General features: G+C 44.6%; 1 pseudogene; it reads right to left on the reverse strand.

Annotated features, from left to right (window-relative positions):
* Positions 1-7046: 7046 nt before the first annotated feature.
* LOC114696803 lies at positions 7047-9047 on the reverse strand (annotated as a pseudogene).
* Between the last annotated feature and the right edge of the window lie 304 nt (positions 9048-9351).

Consider the following 9351-nt stretch of genomic DNA (forward strand, 5'->3'; position numbering starts at 1 on the left):
AATATTTACTCTTACCGCAGTCATGATAGTTATTATTGCAGAAGCTAATATTATTATTTATGTTAGTATTATTTACAGTTATATAAAATCTACTTAGTATTAACTCTGAACCAAATACTGTATTATTTTATAAGCATGAACACATTTAAATTGTCAAGATCTTGTAACATGGCTATTACCAGCCAATTTGTTTAGAAGGACACTAAGATGCTACTTGCATATATAGAAGGATGACTCAGTGTTTAAGAATACTTCTTGGCCTTCCAAAGGACCTGTTTAGTTCCCAGCATATACATCTGGTGGTTTACAACTAGATACATAAGGAAATAAATAAGGAAATAAATAAATATCTTTAAAATTTTACAACCATTATGTACTAATATATCCTTACACCAAAGTTTTTTTTTTAACTAAGCAGTTAAGACTAGAGTAGCAGTTCTCAACCTTTTGAATACTGAGACTCTTTAATACAGTTCCTCATGTGTAGTGACCCCTACCCATAAAATTATTTTAGTTGATAATTTCTAACTGTAAATTTGTTACTCTTATGAATCATAATGTAAATATCTGATATATAGGATATCAGAGATGTGTACCCCCCAAATGGTCGCAACCCACAGGTTGATTATTAGAATAGAGACTTGTCTGTTTGCATAACTCATAGCTCTAAGTGTAGATCTTATGGAGTATAGTAATATCACTTCTAGATGACTAGTTAACAAAACAAGCTCTGGAGATTTTAAAATAATCCAATGGAAGTTGTAAAACCAAAAAAGGAGCCATATTCGTAAGGAGCCACATTGTTATACATTGTTACTAAGTCTCCATACCTTTACATGAATAAGTTTGTTTCCTAAGCCTAATGAATGTATCCTGCAAACCTGTTTTTCAACCTATGCTGAACTAGTAACCCCATGATGTATATCCATCCCCTTTGCCTTGCTAAATTCCCTGACACCTGTGATAATTTCCCTTTCCACATGCACTTATCTACACCCACAGGCGGCCTTGAGTCTTAAATCATCCATTCTTCAATACAGGTGTTACTATCACACTTATCTACTACCCCCCAGGGCCTTGAGACTTGAGTTCCCCACTCCTCTGTCCAGGTGCTAGCAGCCATTATCAAACAGCTGTTTTCTATCAACCCTAACCCTTCCCCATAAAAGAGACCTCAAAAGCCTGTGAGGGGCTGCTGTCTGAGACCTCAACATAGGGGGATGCAGTTGTCTGCCCAGTCCCTTGTACACTTCTAAATGCATCTTGCTTTAATCAGACTGCCATAGACATTGTTTCTCCTTAGGTCTAACAGAGTATCAAAATTACCAAAAATAATATTCAAAATATTCCTACTCCTCACTTGTCCAAGGCTATTCTCAAGACATTTTTTGTACATTGTGGTAAAAGTAAAAATGTTTAGCACAGAATTCAAAGCTTGTGGTATTTTTTTTTTTTTGCTATGTCTTTAAAAGTGACTAAGAGAAAGTAAGTGGTGATATTTCAGGATTTTTAGATAATCCTGTATCAGGAACAGTTGATTGTCACATTTAAATTAAATAAAATCTTTTAAAAGAAAAGAACAAATACAAACCTCTAAAACTAAGTCTAGGTGGGAACATACACATTCAAACACAAACACACATACCAAGGTCTACAGTCAGAGTTAAAGATAAAACAAAGGTTTTAAGGTGAGATTTAAAAAGACAATGGTAGTGGAATAGGTTTTACATAACAAATGTGAAAACAGAAATGGGGTGTACACATCATCTTCATATCCAAAGGCTTTTAGTATTAGTGAAAGAAAGAATATCTCCAAAGCATAGATTCATATGTTGTCATTGACATAACATGATGTGTTAAACATAATGCCAATTATTTTATTCTCAAACTGTTCTTCAATTCAAACTCTGTGGAATAGAACAAGAGCCATTTAAACCTTCTTTCAGATACATCAACTCCCAGGACTTTAGCATAATCCTGTGAGACTACCAGAATATATATTTTTTAAATCTAGGAGAGAACCTTTAAGCTTTCTTATGGTTAGCATTTTCTGAATGTAGGTTTCTAGGATACCATTCACTTTGACACACGTCCATTTATTTGGGTGTTTTAGAACTGTACAGATGAACAATTCCAAGGTCAGCACACTAATAAGAATTTGTCAGTTTTGACAGAAAAGCAATTTTTACAGTTATTAAAAAATAAAAACACAATTTACATTCCAGTTTGCTTCGCACTGCCATTTTTGATAAAGAGGGTTGAGGGAAGAAGTCAAGACAAATGTTTGTTGAATCTCAAAATGTGTCAAGGTATAGAGACAAAAAAGGGATGGCATTAAATACCAAAGTGTAGATTATTTATTGCATGAGCAAGAATCATGTCAGTAAAGAAACAGGAAAGTACAGATGCTATCCTTTGTCGGGGATAGTCCTCTTGCAGGGACAGAGACTTTCTTTTTTCTATTTCTAATAAAATGAATGTGAAAAGGGTAATTTTTTTCTTTAAGCAGTGCCATACATGTATCAAATTCTTTCATGAATATAGCCTCACCCTTGTTGCAGATCTAAATCTTCTACCCATTTTCCATTCTTTGTCTTGAAATTCACGTATTAAGAACTCAGTATGAATATTTAGATACTAGATGACATAATCATACGCTATAGATCATTTTTACATGCTTATACTTAATCAAACAATAATAAGAGGAATAAGTTTTCATGATTTTGTAAATCCATATGCAACTATTTGACCGGTAGCCTATCCACTTCCTTGAATACTTAGTCGAATGAATGCCCAAATAAAAGCAGGACTCTTCCACCAAAGTGGATTCACTATCAAATAGGAAATAAACAATGGTACTTCACTGCATATTTGATTACAATATTTATTTATTGAAAGATAAAACAATGCTTTGTTGATATTAATAATGATAAAGAGTAAAATCAATATATTAAATTGGTTCACTGAATTATTTCAATTTATAGTAATACACTAACATTTCAACAACAGATAATGATGGATGTGTAAGTAACTCATACAGTATTCAATTAATACAATTTGACTAAGTAATTGTTGCACTAGATATGTTTGAGGTGATTTTCATTCTTTACTCATAATTAGTTCTGATAATTTTTATTTTTCACTAAAAATAAAAAGAAAACTAGATTCAGATAAATTTACATTGCTAAGAAAGAAAACGTGTAGTGATATTTTGTTTGTGATCTAACAAATAAAGCTTGCCTGAATATCATCAGAGTGTGGAGCTAAGTCACTAGTTAGCCAGGGAGGCCAGCAGTGGTGGCACACACCTTTAATCCCAGTACCCAGGAAGCAGAGGCAGATGAATCCCTATGAGTTCAAGGCCACCTCTCTATGAATTTGGTGGTATTGTGTACCCTAATAAACTTATCTGGGATCAGAGAGAGAACAGCCACTAGATACAAAGGCTAGAAAATGGTGGCATTCACACCTTTAATCCTAGCATTCCAGAGGCAGAGATCTGTCTGGATCTCTGTAAATTCAAGGCCACATTGGAAACAGCCAGGCATGGTGACACACACCTTTAATCCCAAGAACTGGGCTTTTAATCCCAGGGAGTGGCAGCAAAAACAGAAAGATATATAAGCCTTGAAGACCAGAAACTAGAAGCTTTTGGCTGGTTATGCTTTCAGGCTTTGGAGCAGCACAGTTCACCTGAGATCCATTCGAATATGAGGACTCAGAGGCTTCCAGTCTGAGGAAACAGGATCAGCTGAGGAACTGGCAAGGTGAAGAAGCTGTGGCTTGTTCTTCCAGCTTTCACCCCAATAACTGGCCTCAGGTTTGATTTTATTAATAAGAACTTTTAAGATTCCTGCTACAACACAAGATTGACTCTAAAAGAGGAACTGAGCCAGGCAGTGGTGGCACACCTTTGATCCCAGCACTTGGGTTCTCATGCCTTTAATCCCAGCACTAGGGATCTGGAGACAGGAAGTGATATGGCTGGGCAGAGAGAGGACTATAAGGTGGGAGGGGACATGAACTCGGGCTTTTTCAGGCTAAGGAATTGGCCAGGTAAGAGGTGGTGGCTGTGGCTTGCTCTTTTCTCTCTCTGATCTTTCAGTATTTACCCCTATATCTGACTCTGGGTTTTCATTTTTAAGACCAATTAGGATTTGTTATACAAAATTGCAATATTGTTATTGAACCCCACCAGAGATGAACACTCAGATACAGTGTATATTCGGTTGTAAATCTTTATTCCAACCAGCTGGGACAACCCCCAAGTGATCTGAGACTGAGGCTGAGGTGTGAACTCCAGTGCCCAGAATATTGGGACTTTAAAGGCAGAAACCATAATCTGGCATCTCACAGCCACACAGGAAGGGGACAGTGCTTTGCAGCAGCAAGCAATTTGGAACAGGCAATTTTAACAATAAGATATGCAGTTATCTGTAGGGGGTTTGATACAAATAGCCAATTTAACAGAAGCTAAGATAAGTTAGCTAGGACATCCAGAACTTTGGTTCCTAGAATACAGTTGAGTAATTGTCTATGGGATTCTCCATGAAGGAGATGAAATTCTACTTAAACCAGAAATGGCCTCAGCAAGAATACAAGATGGTAGAATTTTTCATTGTCTAACCCTGTCACGATATGTAATACATCAGAACAAATTATAATAATTGGTATAGACCAAAAATGAGACTTTCTAAATATTAGCTCATACTAATTTTTCTTTATATAGATGTTCTTAAAAGATATTAGGCAATAATATCTAATGAAAGAAGTTTTCACCTTCTAGGCTCTAAAGCTCTTGAGAAGAAACTTCAATTTTTAGAAAGAAAAAATATAAAAATTAGGTAAAAAATTTATAAATAGTAAGAAATTAAAATTATGTTGTTAGTAAGCCTATAAACGTAAAGACTGAAAGACCCCCGAAGGCAGTCTTCCCTCTGGAGAGACCCTCGCCCAGAGATCACACTGAGACCACAAGTCAGATGCAAACAGCAAGAGGCTTTATTCAGGAACACGGGTACCCGGGGCAACACAGTCCCTCAAGAGGCTCAAGAGACTGGCGCGCCGACGGGCTGGAGTGGAGGGTTTTTATAGGGTCTGGCAGCAGGAGCACGAGGAGCATGGTTTACAGGGTTCTGATTGGACGATTCAAATGAGGCCAGGTTCAAACTCAGGACAGCTCGTGGTTTTTCCCCGAGCTCGACACGCCTGCTGTCTTGGCTCCAAGTTGTTTTTCTGACCTATAGTACCCTGTTCTGGGGCCAGGTGGCCGGCCGTAGACACCCCGTGCTTTTCAGACCTTACTCGAAATGGCGTTAGGCTAAGCTAGTATGCTGGGGTCTTTCATTCCCCCATTTTCTTATCTCAGGGAATGGAATCCTCCATTCATGGGGAAGAATAGGGATGTGGCTCCATTTCCACCTGGTTGAGTCATTGGTATTGTTGGGTCAATACCAAGGTCTGAACAATAGAAACACGTTCCCTGATAAATTGGACAAGTCTGTTTAGGATGCAGGGCCCGAGCGTCAGAAGGAGCAATAAAATCAGAAGGGGTCCTATAAGGGTGGAGATGAGGGTGGTGAGCCAGGGGGACTTCCTGAACCATCCTTCAAACCATCCCTGCCGTTCTTCAAAGAATTATCTCTCACCACCCCAGTATGATACCGGGCCTGGGTGGCTAGAGGGTGACTGGGGTTACAGTAGCATTCGGAGCCGTGCTTGGGCAAATGGCCGAATTGGGTCAGGGGGTAGCCCTCGGTGGTGCCGGAGCGGGTAAAGAGAGGCGCTTTTGGTCAGAGAGAACCTGGTTGGGACCTATAGAGGCGAGGGCTCCATGATTTTAAGCTTAATTGTAAACACGACTCCCTGGTCCCGTCATGTAAAGTCTAAGTCCCCATGTTCTACCTTTAATCCAGTCTTGTGTTATCTCCCTTCCCTTCTGAGTAAAAGATATATTCAGGGGGTTGCAGGTGAAATTTACACAGGGGCCCCCCCTTCCAGTAAGTGTTATCTCTTCCTGATGTGACAGTTCCCCAACAACGTCCTTGGGTAAGGGGACGCCATGAATGGCTTTCTCCTTGGGTAGTCCTTTTTACCCTAATGAGGTCCCAAGTGGATGAAGGCTTCCAATAGGTATTACCAGTTGTTCCACATCCCCATGCTTTACAGAAGTAACTTTCATAACCCCCACATTGTCTAATCATCTTTCTGTCCCTGTCTCGCTTCTTGTCTTTCTCACGTTCATGCTCCCGTTCTCTTTCTCTTTCTCTCTCTCGCTCTCTCTCTTTCTCGTTCCCGTTCTCTCTCTCTCTCTCTTTCCCTCTCCTGTTCCCGTTCTCGCTCTCTCTCTTTCTTGTTCCCGTTCTCTTTCTCGTTCCCGTTCTCTCTCTCTCTCTCTCTTTCCTTCTCCCGTTCCTGTTCACGCCTTTCTCATTCCCTTTCACGTTCCCTCTCTCTTTCTCTTCTTCCATTTTTATAGCATTTATATCCTCCTTGGTGATGAGTGGGTAAGGGATCATTGGGGCCACTGGAAATCTACGAAAAATGTCCTCCTTCTTTTCCTTCTTTTTCTTCCTGGGGTGAGAGTCAGACTCCTGTGAGGGGGCATTTAGCTCACTGGAGTATTCACGTATTAAAACTTCAATAGCCCCTTGCACTTGCCGAAGCACTCATGGTACACGCGGATGCTGCGCTCACTGAGCTCCAGGCCCAGCGCCAGGCTGGCCGCCAGCTCCTTCTTGCAAGGCGGCGGATAGGCGCCGCCGTAGAGCAGCGCGTTGCACAGGCGCTTGGCGTCCGTCTTGGTGATGAGCCCGCACGAGGGCGCGGAGAAGGGCAGGATGCCCATGACTTTGAGGATCTCCAGCTGGTCGGCGGTGCAGTGTGAGCAATAGATGTGCAGCTCATCGCAGACTGAGTTGATCTGCTGCAGTGAGAAGTCACGCAGCACCGAGTTAAGGATCTGTGGCAGGCACAGACGCTTCTCATCTCCCACTACGAAACAAGAGATGGTCTCCCCTTCCAGCACGGTCTCACAGCGCTCGTGGAGCGATCCGACAGCATGAAGAAGGGCCCGGGTAGTACAGGCGGCGGCTCCTTTATCACAGCTTGGCACCCTTGGAAGGTTCTGAGGACTGCCGCACATCTGTCCACTCCTGCATGGTGTTCTGCAGGGCCTGGGTCTTCTCTTTATCCACTTGGACATAGTCTACCTTCTCATACGATGTGACAGATGATGTGGATGGCTTGCGGTGAGGGCTCGGGGAGCCTGGCTGGAAGTCCAGGGCTAGGTAATCCACACTGCCAGTACTCTTCTTTGGAGCTGGGCTGTTGGTGCCACTGGGAACAGGGGATGAGGGACGTAGTTCTCCTCGCTGTCTCCCGAGTCTGTACTGGTGGCGGCAGTACTGGGAGGAGCTGGAGTTAGCAGTGTGGTTGAGCCTGGACCAAGACTTGGTGAAGGGGAGCTCATCGATGACAGTGTTGTTTCTCAGATCCAGGGGTGTTGGCTTTGCTTTCCGGTCAGGCTTGAGGTTGCGATTGACCGGGGGTGGCTGGATCTCACTTCCTCGGCTGGGACCTCTATGGATAGGAAGGGCTGTGGATGGGTAGCCAAGCGGGTCAAAGTGATGGGGCCCTGGGCTCATGGGGATGTAGACACTTTGGGAGTTGTCCCCTGCTCGTTCCATAGCCAGCAGGGTAGAAGAACCTGGGTTCATGGGCACATAGTTGTCATCAGAGCTGGCACTGTCTGATCGACCCACGATAGTCTTCCCTGGAGATTCAGCAGACCAACTGGCACTCTCTCCGCCTCGAGTTGGGTACTCATAGGTCTCACAGGAAGAAGCTCGGTGGAGTCGGCTGTTGTCCATTGCGGGGAGGGTATTGCGTCCGGGGATAGTAGCAGCTACAGATCTACTATGTTCGCTGATTGGAGGTCTTTGCTGAGGACTGCCCCACCAAGGTGTTTCTGCCTGACTTAGCTTGGGGGGGCGGAGTGGGGGAGCTATGGCTGAGTCTCCAGGAGTGGCCATTGTCATGGTATTGTGGTTTTTGTCCAGTGTGAATGTTCTAGGGATCTGGTAGGCTGAGAGAGGGGTGGTTGAAACATCCATATTGTCCACTAGGAGGTCTCCAAACTCCCGGCACAGGGTGTTGCTGGGTGTCTTGAAGGTGTATACATCCTCAGTGTCTGTCTCGGACCCTGTGAGGCTGCCCTTGGTGTGGCCATGTGAAGCCAGGCTACGGGGGAGGTCGTAAGTACTGTCTTTGAATTCTGTATTGTGTCGGCTTGGCTTGGGAAGGCTATAGAAGCCATGGACTTGACCACTGACTCCATTGACACAGTGTCCATTGCCCTGGGCAAGTTTTTGCATGGCTGTATCACTCTTCTGCCGGGTGCCCTGAGAGAAGCTGGCACTCCTCGCATTTTCTGTCCTTCAGCTTATGCACTGGTGCAAGTAGAGATACTCCTGAGGTGCACTGGTGGACAAGGCAGGCTGGATGTGGCCTGACACAGGGGGCTCAAACGTGAACAGAGTGGGCTGGCCAGAGTGTGAAGGGGCGGAGGACTTCCTTTCTCGGAGCAGGTGCTGAGTGGAGCCGCTGACCTCAGCTGGAGAAGAGCGGGAACCATGACTGGCTGAAGAAAGTTTTCTCAGGGAGTCTGTGCTCTCCCCAGCCTGATTGAAGCCGCAGATCTGGCAGATGCTCTGGACCCACTTATTCATGTTGGCCTCTGTCTCAGCCACCAGGTAAAAAGTACGCTCACTGGTCTAGATATCAAACACAAAACTGTCCTGCAGCTTTTTCCTGTTAAAGGTCAGGCCTGTATCCACCTGCTCACACAAGTTCAGGTTGATGATCCGCAGGGGTTTCTTGGAGTGCTCGTTCTTGTAGTATTCCAGAACATCTGGGTCGCCACTCATCCGGCCGCTCTGCAGTATAAACCAGCGTTTCTTCCAGGCATAGCGCCTCAACTTCTTCTCGGGAGGCGATTTCCTCAGCCAGCCGGTGCACACCATGTCGTCGCCACCGCCGCCGCTCATGGTGCACGCCGTGAGGGCTCGAGGGCCGGGCACCGGAGGGGTCGGTGGAGGCAGTGGACGCGCTCCGGGCACAACCGCCACACACAGCCCATGGGAACTCACAGATTCCCTCGACAGGGCGGGCGGGCTCGGTGCGCCCTGGGTCGGCGGTCGAGCCTCTCTTCCGCAGATTTGCAGACTGAAGCGGAACCCGAGCGGGAGCCGCGGGGACCAGAGCTGGCCGGCCTTCTTTCAGTGCACCCTCCCGGCCGTCCCGCCGCCTCGGCAGCAGTCGGGCTCGGCTGGGACTCTGCCAGGACCCGGA

This window comes from Peromyscus leucopus, chromosome X, assembly GCF_004664715.2.
Source record: "Peromyscus leucopus breed LL Stock chromosome X, UCI_PerLeu_2.1, whole genome shotgun sequence".
NCBI lineage: Eukaryota > Metazoa > Chordata > Mammalia > Rodentia > Cricetidae > Peromyscus > Peromyscus leucopus.